The following is a 14,775-nucleotide window of genomic DNA, read 5'->3' as shown; positions in this document are numbered from 1 at the left end:
TGGTTCATTGTGTTATATTTGAGAATTCTCTTATAATTAATTTATTAAGTTTCTCTATTTTTATAACTATTAAAATTAAATTTATGTCAAAATATCATTTTGGTCTTTGCACCTTAGTGGTTGTTTCATTTTGGTTTGTACTTGTGTCCAATTTTAGTCCATATATTCAAATATAGCTTGAAAATGGTTCCTAACAGTAAATTAGAATAAAATCCATTAGAATATGCTAGTATTGATAAAACATGCTTGTATTAATTGTTCTCATAAGGAGGTAGTGTTCAATTCTCATGCACAACCTAGTTTTAAATTTAAAGTAGTAGGGACTACGGTACTGCCTAAAGTAATTTCAACTATGAAAGCCAGTAAGTTACTCAACTAGAGTACCTAGTAGGGGTGTACAAAATATGGGTTGAACTCGAATAATCCAGACTACTCAACCTATATTATAAGGGTTGGGTTGGGTTAAATTAAAATATGGATTGAGTTAGGTTAAAAAAAATTAATTTTTTTGGGTTGGGTTGGGTCTCGGGTTGGAGAGTTGAAAAATTCAATTCAACCCAACCCAACCCGAATTAATATAATATATAGATAAATAAATATATATATATTATTTTAATAAAAAAACAAATTAGAGGTATATAAATTTTGAATTTATTCTATGAAAGTTTGAATTATGTATGTTATAAATTTAAATGTAACAATTTTAAAATTTTATAACCATTAGAAATTAGAAAACGGGAAAAAATAATTTTTAAAAAAATTTATATATAGAACCCGACAACCCAACCCAATCCATATTTTATGGATTGAATTGGGTTGGGTTAGATACTAAATTCGGGTTGTCAACCCAAATAACTAAAAAATATGGGTTGGGTTGAGAATGTCTCCCAACCCAACCTGATTTCACCCCTAGTACCTAAAGTATTTTGGCCAATGTGGTGGATATTAGGGAAGTGAGATTTCTTTGACATCAGAACCTGTGGTAAGGGAATACCTTGATTGATGTATTTCCAGAAGAGCTTCCAAGACTTTCACCTCAAAGGGAGGTTGATTTTGCTATTGAGTTGGAGTTAATACTACTCTCATTTCAAGAGCCCCTTATAGAATGACTCTGTCCCTTATAGAATGGTTCTAGCTGAATTGAAAGAACTGAAGGTATAGTTATATGAGTTACTAGACAAGAATTGAAGGTATATTTATATGAGTTACTAGACAAAGGTTTTATTCGACCAAGTGTGTCGCCTTGGAGAGAACCGGTACTTTTTGTGAAGAAAAAAGATGGGTCAATGCGTATTTGCATTGATATAGAGAACTTAATAAGGTGACAGTCAATAACAGATATCTGTTGCCCAAAATCGATGATTTGTTTGATCAGTTGCAGGAAGCCACTATATTCTCTAAGATTGATTTACGCTCAGGTTATCATCAATTGAGTATTAGAGACAATAACATTCCTAAGACTGTCTTTCGTTCAAGGTATGGACATTATGAATTCATTGTAATGTCTTTTGGTTTGACAAACGCTCCTGCTGTATTCATGGATCTGATGAACATAGTGTTTAAGGATTTCTTAGACACTTTTGTAATAGTTTTTATCGATGGTATCTTGGTTTACTCCAAGACAAAGATTGAGCATGAGAGGAGCATTTGCATAAAGTTTTGGAGACTCTTCGAGCTAATAAACTTTATGTAAGTTTTTAAAGTGTGATTCTGAGTCTAAGGCGTTACAATAAAATACATAGATTTCTTTTTCACATTTAAATGTGTTTGATTTTGATTTTTTTTTATCCCAGTACACATATTGTTATTATTTTTGTTTGCCAAATTAGTTAGTTTTTTTATTCTAACTTAATGCTATGGACCATTTTCAAGCTTTTTTGAGTGGTAAAATGCACTGAAATAGTAATTATTCAAATAATTTTATACTCATTTGTATTGCTCTGTTTTTTTTTTTTTTTGTCTGTCTTCTCTCGTCCCCTGTCCTAAAGGTTTCTTCTCGTTCAGGTAGATAACTTTTCAATTGGTATCATTTTTGTTGTATGCTTAGTTTATTCTCTCAAAATCTGGAATTTGCAAAGGTCACTTGCTCCCTAGCTATTTTTGACATTTTATTATGTATTAATATTTTGTGCAAATATTTGATCTCAAAGATGCCTGATGTTTTGCTAAAAAAAAAATTGTGAGACTTGAGCGTTTGTTATTTATTCCTATGTTTGTTTAAGTTTATAAGTTACAAACTCCATTTATGAACAAAAGGAATACCATTCTTTCTATTCTAGATTGTTCTCCTTTTTTGCCAAACTCAATGGTTCCCTTGCCACTTTCCAAAATTGACATTTTAAACTTAACTTTAAAATCTCACTTTATAACTATTTTCTATTAATTAATAAACATTGGTGCCATATTGAAAGATAGTTTTAGTGAAAATTGAGTTTAAAAGTGTGAATCTTTGAACTTATGAACCAAACTGAAACAAAATGCAATTTTCCAAGGTGAAGTTGTAACATTTTAAAACCTATGAACTAAATTGAAACCAAGTTCAAATTTTAAGAACTAAGGTCATGTTTACCTCATCAAAATTGTAATAGATCAATGGAAATATATATGTCACATCTTCATCCGCAAAAGAACCAGAACACGGAAAGTAGTGCGGATATGACACGATTTAACTTAAAACCTTGAAACTTGTCTTATATCGCTTAGCTCAAATTTAACTCCTTTTAAACTACCAAGTGAAAAATACAATGGAACGAAAGTAAACTTAAACGCCAAATACATGAGCATCTCTGATTAAATACTAAAGACACTTATTTTAAATCCTTTACCTTGTTTAAATGCCAAATAGATTAAATAACATGTTTTAGACGATAAAGGTTAGCACAGTCAACATAACAAAAACTTAAACTTTATCAACAACAGTTGTTTGATGTACAATACAACTTAAACTAAAACTTAAAATGCCTGACAGCCTTCTTTACTCGCGGCAAACCCTTCTCTTCCTTTCCTCTTACTTGACTTTAACGCCAAATTCTGGAAGATGAAATTTTAAAACGTAAGTCTAAAAGACTTAGTGAGGTTTTATGAAATTCTTTTCGCAATAGCCTTTGATAAACCCTTTTTGCCAAATCATAAATTTTAACACAAATAAGTTTATGGATAAACACATCATTTTTCAAAACATATTAAAACGCATGTAATTAATTTTACAATAAAATCATATCAACTCGTAAATCACATCAATACACATGTCGCATAAACACTCATTAGTAAAAAATCATTAATTTCGCCAAGGATCCCAAATCGTTCTCTATGCTTGGTCTCGTTACCTCGCATTTAGACTACTGTATCAACAACATCCGAGAACATACAGATTCGTCCTTGTTGCCCAGGCCGCCAAACATAATGTAGTCATTTTCTACATTGGCCGACTTCACTCCACCATGCAGGCCTTTTCTACGTGGCTACCTTTAACCTTATGCGCACATAACAATTAGCTCATTCAAAGGAAGCAACTAATGGTTTGAACACCATTTCTTAATCAATATCGTAATCATCAAATCAAGCTTTAAACATTATAAAACATGTTTGAAATCATATAAATACTTTAAAAGAAAGCACTCACAAATACTTTTAAGAAAAAATTACTCACTATACTTAGCCTTGGAACAAAAAATCTCTTCTTCTTCTTTCTTGCATAGCCTTCTCGCGGAAACAAAATGACAACATTTCAATACTTCAAAATTTTCAGAAAGCTCCCTTACTTAGTGACCCAAATCCTTTATTTATACTACTCTTTAACTTGGATTAGTCATCCTCAAATCCTTATACAATTGTCAGCTCTTACTTAAAACTTTACATGCTTAAAATTAATATTTATCTTAGTCATGCTTAAATCCTTAATCTTACATGTTAACCATTGTCAGATCAAATTTGTCATTTTCTCGCCAAGCCTTTCTTCTCACCTAACCATTCCGTGAATAACTTCAACCAGTTAACATAACTTTCGGAAGTCTTAACGCAATAACTCCTTTTGTGGACTACCCAACCTTTCTCGTGAATACTATTTCTCTTGTGAGTGTTTAGACTTATAGGTCTTATCACAAATCCTTCTTTTTTCAAAACTTCCTCGCGAACTAACTTCTTAATCGCAAAAACTTATACTTAACCATATAAGATTTTATCACTTAATCCTTTCTACAGATTGATTCAAACGCCAACTTCTTATTGCGAAGTCTTATTTCAAAACGCTTCCTCTTTTCCAAAACGCAAATTTCAAAACACTTAGCCAGATTTTACTTCTTATACTCAAATTAGAAGTGTGGGTTTCACAATATAGGTAGACCTCGTTTGATTACTTTTGATATTGTTTACTTGTGTTATGCATTTGCGCTAACACATGGGACCAATATCGAAATTTGTAATTTAAAAACACAATTTGATTGATGAATTGAGAGCCCCTCAATCCATCCAATTGCGTCTAAGAATTAGGTTGTATCGTTAACCTTACTGCTATAGGTACAATTACAACTGCTACTATTGTTACTATTGCAGTTGAGAAAATTATCAACTTTTACGGTTACCGATTGAATCTCATAAATATCAGAAATGGTAAATTTGACAAAATTCATAATTTTAAGTATATGCGATAAAAACATTATAACTAATCTATCAATATATACTTACATTGATTTTATTTTGGTTTGGTAAACATGCCGTAAATGTGTGATATTTTGAAAGCAAGGGACTAAAGAGCAACCAAACCCAAAACCAAAAGGCAAGAAAAAGTATTTTCCTCAAGATGTTTTATTGATTACATTTGGAAAATTGAAAAACTGCTCTTAATAATAGGTTTTATTTGATAAACTATTTATTTAACTATATGAAACTAAACATAAAATCCACATATACCCTTCTTTCTTATTACTCACTTTCTAGATTCTACCTATAGTTTATTTTTCTAATTTAAAAAAATAGTTAGTTTTTGTTTATTGAATTTAACTAAAAGTGAACATTTGTTTTAAAAAAGTAAAAATTAGAAGAAAACAAGCCTAATTATAATATTCTCACAGTTAACAAATACAAATTATTTTAAAAAGAATGATGCCCTCAGGCCTGTAGTTTACAAAATATGATTGATGAATATATTACAAAAACTACCAATTCTCTATACATTTTTTTTTACATTCTTTAAATAAAATTCAGATATATTATCGAAAAGATCTTTTTCTTTCCTTCAGAGTGAACGGGTTTTGCTTACGCTAACTATTTGATTTTTAGTTTCCGAAAATTAAACATGATTTTGCTACACTTTTCTCCAATAATTCAAAAAATCAATCTAAAATGTATCCATCTTGCGAGTAAAACAGGCACTCGACAAAATTCTATTGGTACAAGTTATATTTGTTTTTTTTAATTAAAAAAGTTTCCACAGTAATTTTTTTGTTACATTAGGGTTAAAAAACATAGCGTTTGTAATTTGTTTGCGAGTTGACAATTTTTCTATTTCTACGTGTATTATATAAAAAATTTACGTGTATTAATAAAATTTACTTTTCTGTATTTTTCTAATTTTCTATTTTATGTGTATTTTTTTGTCACGGGAATAAAATTTAAGTATTTTATAAGTGATTTTCTAAATGAAATAAGTGTTTTGAAAGCATTCTTTTCGAATATTTACGTTATTGTAAATATTTAATGTATTGTAATACGTTGTTGATGTTGATATTGTTATTTGAAAGGAAAACAAATGTTTTTGATTAATGCTTGTATATGAGTAAACCATTAGGCTTATTCCTACCAACGAGCTAACTATTATGTGTACATAATGATTAAAAGCAACTGATAACTTGTAGAACTACAAGTTATTATAGCCTTTTAGGTAGAACAATGGAGTCAGAATGCGGGATAAATTATCAAAACGCGTCACTTTTTACAAATTTATATAGATAAGAGAATATAACTTACACAAGTCTCCACGCCTCATTTATCATGCTTTTAGTGTTTTTATCACAGAATAATTAAGAAAAGAAGAAATATAGTGAATCGCAAGACGGACACATGAAAGATCTATGCGATAAATAAGTCGTCTAGCGATTAACATTGCTAGGCGAGATGCCACATCATCATGCGAAAAGATTCACTAGAAGACAAGAATGATAGTTGGAGTTAATTTGACTTGACAAAGCTGCATTGTGCAGAAGAATAGAAGCTTTTCGTCCAAAGTTGCCTATAAAAAGCCTTCATCTCTACTAAGTAAAGGAGGTCTGAATGGACCAACACCTAGAGGAGCCTTGGGAGGCTTTTCTTTATGAAAGTCGGTCTGAATGTATCAATACATTGCATCTTTATTCACTGTTAATTTAATTTTCTTTACTATTATCTTATTGAAGTGTTATGTGTAGCTTAGCTTGTAATAAGTGGTTGATAAGAGATCTTTACTTATAAGGTTCATCACGATTAGCCGAGCTTGACTCCACTCCTTGTCCAACATTTGTCGCCAACTACTTGAGACAGTAAGTAACTAGGACATATGTAAACTCGCGCAAGAAGGAGTTTGAAAATAACTCCATCCTAGTGATTAAACTCCATCATTTATGTCTCAAAGGGAGAACCCATGTGGTATCTTGGCGCCAAGAGATTGTCCACCTTAAAAGAGAGACAATGTGATTGTTACAAGTAAGAAAACCTAAATAGCTATCGCCTAACCTATCTTTATCATTTGCATCTCGAAAGGTGAGCAAATGTGGCGTTTAGGCAGCAAGAGGTTGCCTACCTTAATTAGAAGATGGTTAAGTAATGCTTATCGCATCAAGGACCTCCGCATGACTTAATCACCTACAACGTGAATACCTTCCTTCACATTTCTTGAACGCAAGTTAGTGCACCTTCCACAATCATGTCATTCCCTGCCACCTTCTACAGAACCTCTAGTGTAAATAATAGAATTAATACATACATACCTCATACTCTATAAAATTGTATACCACTTGAATGAGAAGTAAACTTTGTAGCTAAGCTTGATAGAAATTTCCTCTGTTCGACCCTTGCTTACCTAGGAAACCTCTTGCTTCGCTAACACTTTGGAAGTTAGTGAGAGAAAAACTTGTACTCAACGCAAATTTAGTAGTTATGCAAGAAAAGGATTATGTACCTTTTATTGTACAATCCTGACCTAGAGACATAGTGAACATATCGCATGCCATGACCATGCTCGTTGAGTAGCATAGTCGCACACATAGAACCTCAATGACATACCATGACATACCATCGAGTTCATTGATTCTGCAAAGAGAGGTTTGTGATAGGATTATTGAAATGATAAATATAACCACCACACACATACATCACAACACCGAATACACATACAAGCAAGTTTTTGGCACCATTGCTGGAGAATTTCTTTTTGAAAACTAGAGATATTGTTTTGCTTTGATTTTAGGCAAACACTTAATTTTTGTTGTATCATGCATTTAACCAAAGAACACGCGAACAAGTTTGTGGTACCAGAGAAATTTGTGATGCATGGACTTAGCCCATATATTTTGAATGTATATATTTCGACGACAACAAGAGGATCCTTGGTTGATGCGATTAAAGCAAAATATAAGAGGTCCCTAAAATTCCTAGAGCAAAAAATTTTCAATCCTCTTCTACGGAGGATTTCCCTTAAGGCGATTAATTGAAAGATCCACACATTAGACGTTGTGAAAGAAAGGACCAAGAGATCATTTGCAGCGTGAGGTAAATGCATTAAACTCCTCTATGGAGATCATTGCAATGAGAGATAGCGTAGCAATCATGTGGCAATGAGCGATCGTGTAGCAAATGGTCAAAGTCGTTAAGAAAGAAACAACATATCTAGGATGGATATGCAAGGCATTGGTTGCGATAAGGCCACAATCATCCACATTCAAAGACCTGACTGCATAGATTATTTTATAACGTATCACTTTCTATAAGCTCATTACAAAATGCATCTTTTTTCGTATTTATTGCTTTTATTTTATAGATTTCTTTTAATTCTATCTTTTATTGCTTTCTAGTTTAGAAGTTTTTGACAAGTTAGGGAAAGAGCTTTTGATCTTTATCACATGCAAGTAAGGTGAAGAAAGAATAGGGTTTACACAATAAGACCTCTGGGCGAGCTAGGAGTAATGTTAAAATACATTACACGTTAGGTTTATCTCACGAAGCTTATCAAGTAAAGAAAAACCAATGGGATTTTTAAGGTTTCATGGAATTCATATAGTTATTTCAAATTTTAAAAAGAAAGAAATGATTAGCTGCCTCGAAAGTCCAAACGACTAGATATGGTCGCATTCCAATTGCAATTATGTAACCCGACGTGGTAAGCATTCATGAAGTGTGGTTAAAGTCTCTTTATAAACCTATGTAAAACCTTAATTTCCTCTTTTCGCTGCTAGCAAACTCTGAATAACTCAAAGCTCTCCATTATTTTCAACCAATCTTTCAGACGAAATTCAAGTAGTTCTTTCTTTCTCTCTTTTACATTATTCTTGGTTTCTCTCCCCAATCTAAATGACTGATAAGAAAACCATCTCCAACACCATTAAGAGGTATTTAACCTCAAAGCCTACTAAATCTCAAGAGATAATTGACCAAGTATGCTTTGATGGTTTTGTGTCGGAGCAAGCTCAACCTAGTCACAACCTCATGACTGAAGTTTCTGAAAGAAATCCATAGGGTATTAGTGATTTGAACTGCGCTTTAATGCAAGGAGTTGAAAGTGAGGGCATTATATTGTTTTACTACAGCCACTGAAGATTAACATAGTAGAGATAAAAGGTGGATGATGCAAATATGGCTTCATTGTTGGCATTGGTTGAAGAAAGGAAGAAGGCAAGGGAAGAGGAAAAGAATGTGAGAAGCAGAAAGAAGAGAAAGAGAACAAAAAGAAAGAGAGAGAGGGAAAGAAAGGAAAAAGTACGAAAAGAGCGAGAGGAGGAAGCAAGAAGAGAAAAAGAACGAAAAGCAAAAGTAGAAGAAGAACAATGAAGGAGGGAGGAAATAGAGAAATAAGGCAAAAGACAACACGAAGGATCCTACACTCCTATCGCAGAGACTGAATTTGAGAGGGTTACAAAAACGGTTCAAGAGAAAAAGGAAAATGTGGCATATGACCTTCTTAAACTTGAATTCACGATGCATAGCATTAAGGCCGCAAGAAAAGAAAGAGATGAGGTTGAAGGAGCAAGAAGAACTCCTCAACAAAGTGGACAAAGTAACCCTCTTCGTGAAAAAGGGTAAGGCAAAAAGGACTCAAAGCGAGGAAATTTGCGAAGAGCTTGAAAAGAAACTGGAAGATTTAAGTCCTGTGGAGGATGAAGTGGTGAAACCTTCAAAGAAGAAAAAGAAGATCATCTTAAAAAAATAAGGTTTTGAAAGAACGATTCGCCAAGAGGAGAAAAGAAAAGGAATTAAAAAGGGTCCTGTAGGCAAAACGACCCTAAAATAAGAGGAAGAGGACCTGAGACTAGGCGATGAGAATGCTCCCCTCTTTATCGAGTATGTGAGTAAGAACTTCAAGATAGAAAATGGGTTCTTCCCCTTCAAAGACAATTTACCAACCTTGTTAAGGGCCCCCATTCGCGCTTTCAAGTGGGAAATTTTTTTCGATGAGGTATTTGAAGTCAGAGCAGACATAGTTCAAGCGTAAAACCTTAACCTTTCAAAAATGGCTGATCGTCAGGAATCTACCCTTGAATTTGCCAAAATTTTCAAATTCCTAAAGAGGAAGGAGGAATCTTCATATATCCTGCCCTAGAAAAGGGCCTTCACTGGAAAAACCACCTCTTCTTATCGAAAATCAAACACAACATCCTTGCAAAGCACCAGAAGGGCTTTGCGAGAATGGAATTCACCAAGTTTAAACCTATTAGAAACCCCTCAACCATGCGTTCTGTTAGAACTACTTCAACGCGAGCTCCATGCCCACTAGGGCATAGCCAAAACCCAATCACATCTACTGGTTTAGATTTCGAGTGGGAAAAGCTTTTAAGGGGTTGGGAGTTCAGAAACACATGTCTGAAATCGAAGTAGTTGATGAAGATCAGGAAGCCCTAGTCGCCTTCTTAAAGGAAAGAAAAGAGAAAAGGGAAAAGAGAAAAAGAAGAGAGAGAAAATGAGGAAAGAATAAGAAATAGAGAAGAGAAGGAAGAAGGAAGAGAAAAGGAGAGGACAAGGCAAGGATGATGGAGAAGCAACGAGAAAAAGAGGCGAGGAAAGCCTTTGAGCAGGGTGTGTATGATGAGTACACTCATGCTTGCCACAAATTCTCTGAAAAAGTGAAAAATGTTAGAACAATGGCAGGGAAAAAGAAAAGTTGGCGAAGATTCAAGATGCCAGGAAAAGAAAGGAGGAAAGGAAGAAAGAGATGCTCGTAACGATAGATGAGCGAGTGGAAAAATTGTCGATAAAAAACAAGGCCATAAGGGAGCAAGGGGTTGAACGCTTAGAAATTGGGACAGAAGAACTGGATGAAGAATTGGAGACGATGAGCCCCACCTTGAAGGAAGGCTATCACCTGAATACGAGGAAATGAAAGTCGTCGGCACTAGCCATTCAAAGACACTTAAGACAGGGTCATCCAGACTTGAAGAGACCCAAGCTGACAGTGAAAAGGGAAATTCAATTGACAAAGAGGTCAAAGTGGAAAAAGACCTATTTTCCTTCAACGAAACCCTCTCAAATTGTCTCTTTGCACTAATTAAGTCATTCAACTAGAGGAAGTTTTTCACTGGGGCCACAAAGATCAGAATGGATGTAGTCCACAAGTTTTATGACATGAAGTTTCATCAATTTGATCTATTCGTCACAATTGATGGCAAAAAGACTTACTTCAGTGCAAAGGTCATAAATGAGTTGTATGGCTTGCCTAGAGACGCAGAATACTTGGGGCAAGCCATAATTACAAAACTAATAAAGGGGTTGGCCAAGTAAGAGTTGAAAGTGATAGCATGGCTAGGCACAAAATGGGAAGTGGCCCCAATGGGGAGATTTCAGTTATACCCACATCAACTAACTATTGAGGCGAATGTGTGGTTGTTCTTCATAAAGAAAAAGATCGTCCCCACACGATATGATAGTACAATTTCAGTGGACTATGCGATGAATTTTTACTACATTATGACAAAAAAAAGGCAATCAACTGGAGCAAATTCATTAAAACTGTCATCCTCACATGAATGGAAACTTCAAAAGGAGCCATGTCCTTCCCTTCAATTAGAGGTGTAAGGATAACCTGAGTAACTTGACCTAGACTACCCAGCCCATATTATATGGGTTAGGTTGGGTTGAAAATCTTAAAAAATTTTGGGTTGGGTTGGGTCTCGGGTTGGAGGGTTAAAAATTTTGGTTCAACCAAACCCAACCCGAATTAATATAATATATATATATATATATATATACATAAATGTATATATTTATATATATATATATATAGTTGATTTTTTTTTAATAAAATATAAATGATGAGCTATAGGTTAAGTTTTATAACACGCGTGCACTGCTCTCCTCTGCTCAGTACGAAACTCTTTGTCTCATTCGTCTTCTCATTTTCATCATCTTCTTTGTTCTCGTCATCTCTTATGTCCTCTTCTTCTCCTTGTCTTCTTTGTCTCCTTTGTTTCCTTGTCTTTTCCTCAGTACAAAAGCTAACAGTTGCAACGCACGCCATCCGTCTCTCTTCATCTTCCTCTGGTGTGAATATTTTGCTTTTCGAACAACTACGTGGAGAAATCTCTCTTCTTATTTTGAGGATTAAAAAAAGAGGATCTGAATCCTCTAAATCTATATTCTGATTAGCGCGGTAGGAGTGTGGTTCCAAAATGAAGTTATGGCTTTACGCGAAGACCAAAAGCCTGAAGTCTTATTGTAGTGTTCTCGAAGGCAACTTATAGCGGGGATTCTCCTTCCAATTTCGACGGCCATCTGTTTGTCATATTTGAACTTTGAAATTTAAGTTACATATTTATATACATTCTTGGCTATTTTTTATTTTGACGATCATCTATTTGTCATATTTGAACTTTGAAATTTAAGTTACATATTTATATAAATTCTTAGGTATTTCTTTATTGTATTTGACTTTCTTTCAAACTGAACTTTAAAATTTTGAATATTACTAGTAGTTAACTTATTTTTGTTTAGTTGCTACTTTCATGTTTAGCTTAACATATTTTCTCTAATTACAAATTCAGAAAATTGATTAACATTAAATCTTTTGTTGGTTGGTTGACTAGCATTAGATCTTTTGTTGCTTTATGAAGATAATGGTAGTCTTAAGTGAAAATATATAATATATATATATATATTATATATATATATATATATTTTGTTGCCTTGATTGTTTATATTGTTGGTTGCTCAAGCATTTTATTTTTAATATTTGATTGTTGGTTGCCTTGCTGTTTTATGTGGGTGATTGTAACTCTTGAAACTTTGAATTTATCTATGTTTGTAACTCTTGAAACTTTGAATTTATGTATGTATGACATTTTGAATTTATCTATGTTTGAAATTTGAATATACAACAATTTTTATTTATTTTTCTTTTTTTAAAGAAAAATTTACAACCCGACAACCCAATCCAATCTCATATTTTATTGGTTGGGTTAGGTTGAACACTTAATTCGAGCTATTCTGGTTGACAAACCACCTAACCTAAAAGTATGGGTTTGGTTGAGAATAATGTCTCCTAACCCAACCCATTTACACTCATACCTTCAATAGTGGACAAAGCTTTGTTTGCGATTCATTCCTTTGCTGGCGAGATACTCATACCAAGATATCCAAGGCATGGTGTGCAGTTTTGCGAGGTTAAACAGAGTCATAAACCTTCACCAAAATAAGGAAGAACATCAACTGAAGACAATGGATCAAGTTAGAGACCACGAAGGAATGGAGAATGAAGAGATATCTACACTTGTGCCCATGAAAAGAAAGGTCGCATCAACCTCAACACAACCCGCGAAGAAGCTTAAAGATGATGGGACCAAAGACTCGTACTCAGGAAAATTCCCTCATTGTAGAAAGGTCACTCAATGGCCACCTCACGAGGATAGCCTTTTGCCTCCTCATAATCCAAAAGAACAATCCCTCTCCCCTCCTTACAAAGATAAAACTCCTTCCCTCCTCAAAAACATAAAACTCCTTCCCTCCTAGAAAACATAAAACTCCACCTCTACATCCTCCACCTCAAAATGATCCTTCCCTATTACCTCGACCCATTACCACCAACTCCCCATCTTGTCTGGATAATGTCGTGTCAAGTTGTCAAAAGATAATTGGTCTATGCATAGAGGCTTCTTCTTTATTGGCTATGTTCAAATTTTGGTAAAATAATATTAAGGAGAGAAAGAGCATTTCTTTTATTCATTTTTACGTTTTGGGTAAGAGTCTGAAAAAGAGAGAGATTGCTGCAACCATTTTCCCTTTGGTGTAAAGGTAAAAATTAGACCTAAAGAGTATGAAAACTCATACTATGCGGCTTTCCTAGTTTTCTTATGTTTCAGTTTGTATTTTGTTAGCATTCAGTTGTAATATTGACTCCATGGCCAAGAGGCCTAAAGCTTTGTTTATGATATTAATGTTTTCCTTCTATCATTTTCATAACGTACAAAAATGATCGTTATTATAGCCATTTTTATTAGAATGATGGAGTTAAAACACATAAAAAACGCATAAGGGATGCTCAGAACGCATAAATACTTAGAAATATATATGGCTTACATAAACGCCGTTCCTGTTTTACACAGTCATCATGTTTAAACACAACACAAAGGGAAAAAGAAGAAAGGAGTAGCACACATATGACATCTCGTGCAAAAGCAATGTGATGGATCGTTCCTGGCGATTAAGAACTCTAGGCGACGAACCTAAGCAACACAAGAGGAAAGCTCATAAAAAAACAAGATTGACAGTTGGAATGATGTGACTTCACATGATCAGATGACAGTGCTGACACACTTAGAAGAATATAGTTTTTCGCTGATAAGCAGCCTATACAAGCATTTCATCCCCACTGAGAGGTCGGAGGGGCCTGATAGGCCGAGGGAGACTGGAAAAGGTTGAAAAAAGTTACAGAGATAGAGAGATAGGCAGAGCTTGAACAATCTACCTGGAGATTATACAGACGTGATAAAAGAAAAGATTATTTGTTGTTGATCTTCGAACTTGTAGTAACGTTTTCCATTCTTCTATCTTTCGCCATTCTTTATTTCATTGTAGTGTATATATTGTTGATATTGTACAGTGATTGAAGCCTTATATTCTTTATACATAGACTGCATGTTTATACCATTTCAATCCACCATTTCTTAACTTCTCATTTATCTTCGTGTTATTAAATAAGAAGAGTTGTGATAAGTTCTTGATAAGGAGTTCAACTTATAAACCTTATCGTATTAGTTGACGTATGTTCATCACTTAGTCAGTGTAAATCACCAACTACCCGAAAGGGTAAGTAGCAAGGATAGGACTAATGCCCGCATGGAGGAGTTTGGTGACAACCTTCACCTTAGCAAGGTAACTTCCAACATTTGTATCCCAAAAAGTGAACAAGTGCAGAAAATAGGCACTAAGAGGTTATCATCCTGAAATGAGAAGTCCTATAAGTATTACGAGTCATGATCTCTAGGTATAATTCTCTTAAACAAGCATAGTAATTTGTATCTTGAAACGCGAACAAGTGTGGTGTTTAAACACTTCGAGAGAAGGTCGTCTTAATCATGTGCTTATTATGAAATTATAGCACGT

This window comes from Cucumis sativus, chromosome 3 (assembly GCF_000004075.3).
Source record: "Cucumis sativus cultivar 9930 chromosome 3, Cucumber_9930_V3, whole genome shotgun sequence".
NCBI lineage: Eukaryota > Viridiplantae > Streptophyta > Magnoliopsida > Cucurbitales > Cucurbitaceae > Cucumis > Cucumis sativus.
This window is presented reverse-complemented; position numbering follows the sequence as displayed.